Source organism: Protopterus annectens, chromosome 1.part1, assembly GCF_019279795.1.
Source record: "Protopterus annectens isolate FY-2018-M chromosome 1.part1, PAN1.0, whole genome shotgun sequence".
In the NCBI taxonomy this organism is placed as follows: domain Eukaryota; kingdom Metazoa; phylum Chordata; order Ceratodontiformes; family Protopteridae; genus Protopterus; species Protopterus annectens.
In genome coordinates, this window is record NC_056726.1 from 1307253444 (window position 1) to 1307265506 (window position 12063).

The window sequence follows — 12063 nt, forward strand, 5'->3', positions numbered from 1 at the left end:
GTTGGTCCAGTTTTGTGAGGTTTCAGCCAGCAACTTGTAGTTTATTGGTCGTTTTGGGCCAGTTCCTAGCTTCTTTCAGCCCCCTGATATAAAACGCTAAACGCTGCTTTGGCGTTTAGCACGATTTAGCTGAGCTGCTACCGTTGCACACTAGGGCAGCCGGTTAAGCAGATTTAAACTATTAGCGCTACCTAAATTCCACTCTTCAAATTTTCCCTTAAAACTACCTTCCTCGAACTATACTACTGATCTAATCAGCATATCCTATAACTAAATAGATCATCTCTACCTGACTCTAAGTAGCCTATTCTGTATCTGTCAAACCTAGCACTTGCTCCTACAGTACTTATCACCGAGATACAGCACTCTTGTTATAGATAGTACCCCATTTCTCGGACACCCACATCCCACGGAATCTCAGTTTTTTTTGTCTATTCCTTCTAGCATGTCGAGGGATCAGTTGCTAGTATCCTCTCCTGCTCAGGTGGTGAACCTGGGAATATTGAGGCAATGTTACAATTGCCTCATGTACACAGACAACCCTCTCCTCCTCCCACAAAACACAAATACATGCGAGAGATGCAACTATACGGCCAAACTGGAGGCTGAGCTCTCTCAACTTAGGACTGGCAAGACCAGACAGGAGGAGAAGGTTACCACACACACTATAGACCCAGTCTCACAGAGTACCATCACAACCTCAAATCATACACATAAACACACAAAGACATACTCGGAGGCTCTGATCAGAAATCTACCAAAACAGCAGAGGCCACCAAAGAAGACACCCAAACAACCACCACCTCAGAACACAACACCTGCAACACATAGACCTCACAGTCAGGGTGTCAAACAGTCACAGCCCTTAAGGCCAAACACAATGCCAGACACACTAGTCATTGGTGACTCCATAGTCAGACACACTGACGTCCCGCTCACCAGACTGAGTAAGGAGAGAGTTACAGTAAGCTGCCTGTCGGGCGCTAGAATCCGCCACATAACACAAGCACTCAGGTCTCTCAACAGCAGGTACAAATACGACTCAGTCATTGTCCACGCTGGTGTAAATGACCTGAGATGTACCTCCTTGGACTACATGAAAAGAGACATTGAGGAGCTCTCTGATTATGTAGCCCAGGCAGGTATGACCCTGACCTTGAGCAGTATCCTACCTTCACCAAGAATGATGCCACAATACAGAGATAAGATGATCAGCTTTAACAATTGGCTTAAACTCTGGTGTCATTCAAAGGGGATCCAATGTCTGTCTGCCTGGGATGACATGCTGGACAAGCCACGCTGCTTCACAAGGGACGGCTTGCACCCGTCACCCCTGGGATTCCGGATATTGGCAAAGGCTCTTGCCAACCCCATAGTGCCTTTTTTAGGCAAGGCTCAAATTCTAAACCTACCACCCTAGAACACAATAAAGGAAAAAACTAAGGGTAATGCTGCTCAATGCCAGAAGTCTAAATCTCAAAATGCACGCACTCGAGGCCCTTCTCAGTATGGAGAACATCGATGTCTGTGCTGTGACAGAAACCTGGTTCAAGGCTCCTGAGAGCACCCCAGCACTAACAGGTTTTACCTCATACCATGCTCCGCCCCAAAATCCGGACAATACCAAGAAAGGAGGGGGGGGTATCCATATTCATCAAGGACACCCACACCTCAAGACTGGTGGCAACGCACGATGCATCGGAGACCATCCAGGTGCAATTAACCATAGGCAAGACTGCTCTGCAAATTGTAGCATGTCACAGGCCACCCTCACAAACTCAGGAACCTCACATGGCTTTCCTGAAAACACTGGAGGGGATAAATGTATCTCCAAACACCATCATACTAGGTGACTTCAATTACCCTAATATAGACTGGGAACACTACTCCAGCCCAAACACCCTAGCCCAAAAGTTCCTGGAATTCATAAACTCAAATGCCATGGAACAACTAGTCACCATCCCCACAAGAGGAGAAAACATACTTGATCTCATCATCACGAATATGGGAGCACAATGTTCAACATCGGAAGTATACCCCTCACTGGTGAGATCAGATCACAAACTAATCTTGCTGGAGGTCCTCATCCCACCCCCACCTGAAATAAAAAAGACCACAGTAAAAACTTCTCAAAGCCGACTTCACACTTCTAAAGACTAGTGTGGTCTCCTTTACGGCCCCCGAGCCGGCGGAAAACAGTACTCAAGCCGCTGAATCACTTACAAATGCCTTCTACCAGCACCTGCAGGACTGCATGGATAAGGCAATCCCAAGCAAAACAAAGACTCTTTGTACCAAGGGCAAGCGTCCAGTCTGGTGGACCCCAGCCATAAACAAACTCTACAACAAAAGGAGGAAGCTACTACAAGATGGAGCAAAATCCTTAAAAGGTAAGACACCTTTGATCACTATAAGTTAAAAGCTAAGAGCTCTCATAAAATCATCCAAAGCAAATTTTGAGAGAAAAATAGCTAAAGACTCAAAAGACAATCATAAGGCCTTCTTTAGCTATGTTAGAAACCTGGGAGGAAACTCCCAGATATGCTCAGAACTAGTTCAAAATGATGTGAAGATTACTGATCCTACAGACATTGCCAACATACTGGCTGACAGGTTCAGTGCAAACTCCCCCCCAAAAGGAGAGATATCTATACCAAATGGTTGCAGCCCCCCAAACATCTCAAACGCCCAAGTGAGAACTGCTCTCTCCAAAGCAAAAAACACAGCATCCATGGGACCTGCTCTCTCCAAAGCAAAAAACACAGCATCCATGGGACCTGATGGTGTCCCAGGCTGTGTGCTCCACGAACTCAACGAGGAATTAAACCCACAGCTAGGACAGCTGTTTAATCATAGTCTCACCTCTGGATACATACCCAGGGAGTGGCGCACTGCGACTGTGGTCCCACTTCACAAAGGCGGTGCCTCCACAGACCCTGGAAATTACCGGCCCATTAGCTTGACAAGCCTCATCTGCAAAGCTATGGAGAGGATCATAATGGACCTCATAAATAAAGACATAGGGAATTTGCAGACTTTGGATCCAACCCAGTTTGGCTTTGTCAAAGGCAGATCATGCCTTTTAAACTTGGTTGACTTTTTCAAAACAGTCACCAAAGCCATTGATGAGGGAAAGGCAGTCCATACAGCCTACCTCGATCTGGCGAAGGCCTTCGACACAATACCCCACTCGGGTATCATTGAAAAACTCATCAGCTTAAATGTTAACCCATACATCACAAGATGGCTTGCAAACTGGCTGAGTGACAGAACCCACAGGGTCAGAGTTGCTGGCGCCATGTCAGACTCAAAGCCTGTCACAAGTGGTGTCCCACAGGGCTCAGTTCTGGGCCCACTCTTGTTTGGCATCTACTTTTCCGAAGTACAAGCAAACACAGGAGGGTTATGGCTGACAAGTTTGCAGATGACTGCAAACTGGGCGCCGTAGTCGAAAACACATCTGACACAGATATCCTTCAGAAGGGTCTCACAGAAACGGATGACTGGTGCCAGAGCCATGGCCTAAAGTTAAATGCCAAAAAATGCATAGTTATACCCTTCGGGAAAAACAAGGTTACCCCTAGCTACCATATAGGTGGTAATCCTCTGAGCACAGAAGAAGTTATCAGGGACCTGGGGACCCAGGTTGACAGTAGCCTGTCATTCGACACCCATGTAGCTAAAGTAGTTAGGAAGACCTTCTACATTGCCCACCTTATCATGAAGGGATTCACATCTAGATCAAGGGAGGTCATAGTCTCCCTATACTCATCACTCATCAGACCAATGATTGAGTACAATGCCCCATTTGGAATGTATCTGACCCGACACTTGCAGCAGCTGGAGAGGCCACAAAAGTTCCTCACCAAAAGGATAAAGGGTCTCAAAAATCTGTCCTATGCTGCCCGACTGAAAGAACTCCAGCTCTATTCAGTCGCCACCGCTTGCTCAGAGGTGACCTTTGCCTGACATACAAGGCCATGTCTAACCCAGATTTGATGAATATGCTTCACCTCAAAAAATCTAGATTCATCAGAGCCACAAGGGCGGGAGACTTAAACCTCGACACGGCTATTAATAGGACGTGATGGAGGGATAGATTCATCACCCAAAGACTCCCTATGCTGTGGAACAAAATCCCGGTATATGTGAGGCAGAGCACCTCGCTGGCCTTGTTCAAGAGAAATCTTGACCAATGGATGGGAGATCGCAGATATACTCCAGGGATTACCTCAGTGTCACTGCTAGACAGAGGCACAGCAAAATAATGGGTATAGTTCCCCATACAAAAGGGGTGGCGTAAGCCACAAAACTATGGGCTAGGCTTATAAATGCCCTTGGGCAGATAGCCTAGTATGAACCTATGAACCTAAAGGCTGTAGAGGTTGAAGCTGCCCTAGTGGAATGTGTTCTGACCCCCTGTGAGGGTGGTTTTCCATGGTGTTTGTAACAGAAACGGATACAGTGTGCTATCCATTTGGAGATGGTTTGTTTTGATATGGCCTTGCCCTCCGTCCCCGGTGCAAAGCTGACTAGTAAAGTACAGTTGTGTACCTACTATAAATGTAGATGTTTGAGTGTATTCACTGTTGCAGTCATTACAATTGGGTTATCCTGCTGACAGGCTACCCGCAGTCAGCCAGAATTCCAAAGTCTAGGTCCTTTGTCAGTTGCTTTCGCCTCCTCCCCGACGTCAATGCGTTAGGGGTATAAAAGATGCAGCCGATGCCATTTTTTTCAGTTTTTCTTGCCCCAGATGTCAGGTGCCCCCAAAAAGGTAGGCTAAAAATATGTCAATAAAACATGCATGCACTAAATAACAAGTTTCCTTCATCTACAAGCAAATACACCACATAGGTTGTATAGAATACAGAAGTACAGATAAGGTCCAGCAAAGATAAGGGGGATGGTGGGTGGGTAACCTGGACTGCAACAGTGAATACACTCGAACATCTACATTTATGGTAGGTACACAACTGCACTGTGTTCATCATGTTTCACTGTTGCAGTCATTACAATTGGGTTGAATCCCAAAGCTAAGGTTGGGAGGTTGGAACTAAATAGAATTAGGAGCGGCTATGAGGCCCTGCAGAACTGCAGTGGCAAAGCCTGCCCTAGATTTGGAGTAGAGTGGTAAGTGGTAGTGCTTTGTAAAAGTATGCACTGAACTCCAGGTTGCAGCCTCTAAAATGTCTTTGGTAGGCACTCCTCTGAGGAAGGCTGAAGTGGCTGCTGCTCTGGTTGAATGTGGCCTAATGCCCTTAGGCACTGATTTGCCATGTTGAGAATAACATAGACAAATGCAGTGACCTATCCACTTTGAAATAGTCTGCTTTGAGATAGCCTTTTCCTTGTGATCCTGCAGCATATGCTACCAGTTAATTGCTCAGTCTTTCTGAAAGCTTTGGTTCTGTCCAAGTAGAAGAGCAGCTGTCTGTGTATATCCAAAGAATGCAGAAGTGTCTCACCCTTATTATGTGGGTTTGGGTAAAAGGTAGGCAAATTAATACTTTGGTTGAGGGCCACACTGGACACTATCTTAGGCATAAAAGTGGGGCTTGTCCTTCGAGAAACCCTATCTGGATGGAAGATGATAAAAAGGTTCCACAGCCATGAGTGCCTATAGCTCTGAGACTCATCTTGCAGAGGTTATTGCTAGAAGCAGAGCTGTTTTCCATGATAAAAATTTTATATCAGCTGTAGCGGCTGGCTCATAAGGAGGCAGAGTGAGTTTTTCCAAGACATATTTGAGGTCCCATGCAGGTATTGGTGATCTCCTTGGAGGTCGTACGTTTTTGGCTCCTCTGAGGTACTGGCTTAATAAAGGATGAGAGAAAATAGGTGGCTCTGTATTGTAATGAGCTGAAATGGCAGAGGCATGAATCTTGATGAAAAGGATAGGCCTTTGTCCAGCATCTCAGTTAAGTATTGCAAAATCTGTGGTATATTTGGAGCAATCATGTCAATTCCTTGTGCCTGGTTCCAAGCACAGAATCTCTTCCATTTTTCTGCGTAAGATTTTCTGGTACTGGGCCTCCTGGCCTCCAAAATAACATCCATAACTGCTTTAGAGAGAGGCGTGTTTTGAAAAGCTACATTATCCGCCATGCTGCCAGATTTAAGGTCCTGAGTTGGCTGTGCAGGATCTGATTGTTTTGTTGGGTCAGTAAGTGAGGAACTTGAGGTAATGTCCATGCTGGGCATTGAGTCAAGTTCCTTAGGATTGGATACCAGTGCTGGCGGGGCCAGTCTGGGGCAATCAGTATTATTTTTGGCTTCTCTTGTCTGACCTTTAGGAGCACCTTGGAGAGGAGAGGCAGTGGTGGGAAGGCGTATACTGTTATGTTTCTCCAGCTGAAAGAGCATCCACTTTCCATGCTTGCTTGTGATAAGTCCTTGTGCAGAATCTCTGTAGTTGGCAGTTGTGAGGGGAGGCAAATAGATCTATGTCCGGGCATCCCCAATTCCTTGTCATCATGTTGGACTTGTGGATCCAATTTCCACTCGTGGGGATCCATGAGGTTTCTGCTTAGTTCGTCTTCCAGAGTATTTATCTTTCCTGGCAGGAATTGTGCTTGCAGATGTACTTGGCAAGTCAATGCAGTGTGCCACAAAGTCATGGCTAGTCTACAAAGGGGGTAGGAATGTGTGCCTCCCTGCTTGTTTATGTACCACATGACTGTAGTATTGTCCGTCTTTATCAGTAGTTGTCCTGGATGAAGTAGATCCTTGAAGGCTGTCAGGGCATTTTGAACAGCTAGCATCTCTTTTTGATTGATATGTAGATGCATTTGGATTGTGGACCATGAGCCCTGAATACATCTTCCTGCGATGTGGGCCCCCCAGCATAATATGATGCATCTGTTGTCAATGTTTGCCTGGCTGGGGGGTATGGTAAATGGCTGCACCTTGTTGTGGTGATGGGCCTTTGCCCACCATTGAAATTCCTGTTGTAGGCAGGGAATGACTGTAATTATTGTTTCAAGGCTGTGGCAATGTTGAGTCCAAACACTTTTTAAATACCACTGTAGTTTCCTCATATGCAGTCTTGCATATGGAATTAGCAGAATGCAGGATGCCATGAAGCCCAGAGCCTGCAGAATTTTTCTTGCAGTTAACTGAGTGTTTGTTGCCAACCTTTTGAAATAAGTAGTCAGTTGCCTTTGCTTGTCTGGCGTGAGATAAGCTATCTGGCAGTTGTATTTAAGCTTGCACCCAGGAATATTATCTCTTGAGAGGGTACAAGTTTTGATTTCTTCTCGTTTACTGTGTACCCTAGGCATGTTAATAATCTTTTTACAAACGCCAGATGCAGTAGTAGTATGCCCTTGCTCTCTGCTTGAATAAGGCAGTCATCCAAGTAAGGATATATTTGTATTTCTCTGTCTGCAAAATGCAATTACTGGTGCCAGGCATTTTGTGAAAACTTTGGGTGCAGTAGATAAGCCAAAGGGCAGTGCAGAGAATTGGTAGTGCATTGAGCCAGCTATGAATCTGAGGTATCTTCTGCATGATTGTCTGATTGGGACATGTAGGTATGCCTCTTTTAGGTCTAAAGTTACAACCCAAGCCTTCTTGCCCAGCATGGGCAGAAGCTGCTGCAGAGTCAACATTTTGAATTTTGGAATATCCAGGTATGTGTTTAGAATGGATAGGTCCAGTATTGGCCTCCAGGGCTTTGCCCTTTCTGGGCATCAAGAAAAGTCTTGAGTAAAAACCTTGTCCCTGCTCTTGCTGTGGTACTTGCTGAATGGCCCTCGTGTCCATGAGGGATGAAACTTGCTTTTGTGCCTCTGCCCATTGATTTTTTGGCAGGTCTGGCACACCGTTTGCCCTTGGCAGGGTGTGAAAGTGGAACCTGTAAGCTTGTGACACTATGTTCAACACCCATTTGTCCTGGGTGATTAGGTGCCAGTTTTGAGAAAAAAGTGCTAGTTTTCCCCCTAAAGGAGCTGCCAGTAGATAAGTGCTTGGCACTGGCAGGGGGAAGTCACTGGGACTGCTTTCTGTATGGCTGTGACTTGTCTTCTCTGCTTTTGGAGGTAGAAGCACCCCATTGTTTAGACCTGTAGGAGCCTTGAGGCTGGGATCTGCCTCTTTGTGGCCTGACACTGGAAAGGACCAATTCTTTGTAGGTCAGTGTCTGCTAAATCTTGGAGGCTGTACCTGTAAGAAATCCTTGACTGTTTGCATATATTTGGCTTTGTCCTCCATTTTCTTCAACACCTCTTCTGCTTTAACACCAAACAAGATATCATGTAATGGAGCATCTGATAATTTTGCTTTAACATGATCAGGCAGATTATGTTCCTTTAACCAAGCATGCCTCCTAATGACAGAACCCGTAACAGCGGCTCTGCAGGAGGCCTCCAAAGAATCAAGACCACATTGTAAAGTATGCTTTCCAACTTGTTCAGCTGCATGCAATAAATCCTGCACTTCTTTATTCTATGCACATTCAGAATTTGTCAACATTTTCTGTTTAAGCAGTGACATTATATACTGCTATTTAAGCATATGAAACTGACAATTTAAAGCCCTAATAGCCAAGGTAGCAGAAGTGTAAATCTTATTTCCCCATCTGTCCAGTGCCCTGGAATCTTTGTCAGATGGGAGTAGGGTTTTTTGCAGTGGAAGCCTTGACCCCCTTGGGACCTGAGAGATAGTTTCTGGGTCAGCAGCGGGGTTTTTAAAAATAAATTTCTGGGAGTCTGGAAACCTGTAGTATCTGTCTGGCTTAGGAGCAGGAGGTAAGAAGTCAGGAGTTAGACTGGGTTTGGACTGAGAGGGCCTGGAAGAGACTGGAAAGTACCAATTCTTTGAAGGCCCATGCCTACTAAATCTGGGAGGCTGTACTTGCAGGAATTCTTTAACAGTTTGCATAGATTTAGCTTTTTCCTCCATCTTTTTGAGGACTTCTGCTGCTTTGTTGCCAAACAGGCGGTCTTGGTTTAAGGGAGCATCCAGTAATTTTGCTTTAACATGATCTGGCAAGATTTGCTCCTTAAGCCAAGCATGCCTTGTAAGTACAGACCCAGTGACAGCAGCCCTGCAAGATGCTTCTAAAGAGTCAAAACCAGATTGCAAAGTATGCTTACCAACTTTTTCTGCAGAATGCATTAAATCCTGTAATTCTTTGTGTTCAGCACAGTCATGAATCAACATCATTTTCTGTTTAAGTAGTCCCATAATATGCTGCTGGTACTTTAACATACGAAACTGGCAATTTAAAGTTCTAATGGCCAAAGTAGTATACGTGTATACCTTTTTACCTCATCTTCCCAAGGCTCTAGAATCTCTATCAGGAGGGCTATGATTTTTGGCAGCAGTAGCCTTAATGCCCTTTGGAACTTGTGAAATGGTCTCTGGATCCGCAGTAGGATTCTTGAAGAGGAACTTGTGAGAGTCAGGTAGTCTGTAATACCAGTCAGGTTTACTGGGAGCTGGAGGTAAGGTGTCTGGGGAAAGGCTAGATTCCAGGAAAGCATCATCTACAATGTTCAGAACAGGAGGGATAGCTAAAGGTCTGTGTTGAGGAAGGAGTAAGAATTCCCTAAGCCTCTTTTTGGAGTCATTGGATTTCCCAGCGGAAATGCTTCCTAAGAGTATGCAAGGTTTCACCAAAAGAAAAATCTTCTGCAGGGAAGCAGAGGGAATGGAATCCTCTGCATCAGAATCCTCATCGGTTAATAAGGGCAAATCCTGGTAATCAGAAGAAAAGTACAGTTTTGTACCTACCATAAATGTAGATGTTCGAGTGTTCACCCTGCTGCAGTCATCACACTTGGGTTATCCTGTCGTCAGGCGGTCCAGCAGTCGGCCGGAATTCCAAAGTCTTGGTCCGGCGTCAGTTGCTATCGCCTCCTCCCTGACGTCAGTGCGCCAGGGGTATATATAATGCAACCGACACCATTTTCTTCAGTTTTTCTTGCCCCAGATGTCAGGTGCCCCCCAAAAAGGTGGTCAGAATTTAGAACCAAATGGAGTAACCTCTGCACAAACACAAAATCCCTTCAGCTAGAAGCAAATACATCAGTAAGGTATAGAAGAGATTTAGCCAGTAGATCAGAGGGGATGGAGGGAGGGTAACCTGGACTGCAGCAGGGTGAACACTCGAACATCTACATTTATGGTAGGTACAAAACTGTACTATGTTCATCGTGTTACCCTGCTGCAGTCATCACACTTGGGTTGAATCCCAAAGCTAAGGAAGGGGGGAGGTATCATAGAGGGTTAGTTGCGGCTACAAGGCCCTGCAGAACTGCAGTGGCGAAGCCCGTCCTGGTCTTAAAGAGGCAAGTGATAGTGTTTGGTAAAGGTGTGTACTGAACTCCAAGTTGCAGCTTCTAAAATCTCCTTGGTTGGAACCCCCCTGAGAAAGGCTGTAGAGGTAGCTGTTGCTCTGGTAGAGTGGGACCTAATGTTAGCAGGGACTGGTTTCCTATGATGGGTATAGCAGAAACGTATGCAATGACCTATCCATTTAGAAATGGCTTGCTTTGATATAGCCTTCCCTTTAGAAGCTGTAGCATAGGATGCAAAGAGTTGGTCAGATTTTCTGAAAGCCTTAGTTTTGTCCAAGTAGTAACGAAGTTGCCTGTGAATGTCCAAGGAATGCAAGAGTCTCTCACCTTTGTTCTGTGGATGTGGGAAGAAGGTGGGTAAGTGGATGGTCTGATTTAAAGCCACACTGGAAACCACCTTAGGCATAAAGGAAGGATTAGTTCGTAGAGAAACTCTGTCTTGATGAAAAATGAGGAAAGGTTCCACTGCCATTAGTGCCTGTAGCTCTGAGACTCTTCTAGCTGAAGTTATTGCTAGGAGCAGGGCAGTCTTCCATGATAGGAATTGAAGATCTGCAGAGAAAGCTGGTTCAAAGGGAGGTAATATTAGTTTTTCCAGAACAAAACTGAGGTCCCATGTTGGTGTAGGAGCTCTCCTGGGTGGTCTAATGTTTTTTGCCCCTCTGAGGAACTGCCTCAGAAGAGGATGTGAAAATAAAGGTGGAGCCGTGTTGTAGTGAGCTGAAATAGCTGAAGCATTGATTTTAATGGAGGAAAAAGAAAGTCCTTAGTGCAACATCTCAGCTAAATACTGTAGAATGAGAGGCATGTGAGGCTGAATTGTGTCTTGGCCTTTAGCTTGGTTCCAGGCACAAAACATTTTCCATTTGTCCGAATAAGCCTTCCTGGTGCTTGGCCTTCTGGCTTCCAAAATAACATCCAGAACTGCTTGGGAAAGAGCAGCTGGTTGGATGTTTAGTTGATTTGCCATGCAGCCAGATTTAAAGTTTTGAGCTGGCTGTGAAGAATCTGATTGTTTTGTTGTGCGAGTAAATGGGGATTTTGAGGCAATATCCATGGTGGGCTGTGGGCCATATTTCTCAATAGCGGGTACCAGTGCTGGCCTGGCCAGTCTGGGGCTATGAAAATCATTCATGGTCTCTCCTTTTTGACTTTCAGAAGAACCTTTGTGAGGAGAGGCAATGGAGGGAAGGCATATACTGTCAGATTTTTCCAACTGAAAGAGAGTGCGTCCACTTTCCAAGCTTGATGGAGAAATGTCCTTGTACAAAATGTTGTTAGTTGATAGTTTTGAGGACTGGCAAACAGGTCTATGTCTGGAAGGCCCCATTTTTGAGTTATCATTGCAAATATGTGTGGATCTAGTTTCCACTCGTGAGGATCCTTGATGTTTCTGTTGAGGTCGTCTGCCAATGTGTTTTTCTGTCCTGGCAGGAATTGAGCTTGTAACTGAACTTGGTAAGCCAGGGCTGTGTTCCATAAGATCATTGCTTGCCTGCATAGAGGGTAGGAATGTGTACCCCCTTGTTTGTTTATGTACCACATTACTGTGGTGTTGTCCGTCTTTATTGCAAGTTGTCCTGGATGTAATAGATCCTTGAAGGCTGTCAGAGCTTTCTGTACAGCTAGCATCTCTTTTTGATTTATGTGCAGATTTCTTTGATCTGCAGTCCATAGGCCTTGAATGCATTGTCCTGCCATGTGTGCCCTCCCAGGCGTAATCTGAAGCATCTGTTGTGATAGTTTGCCTCTCTGGGGG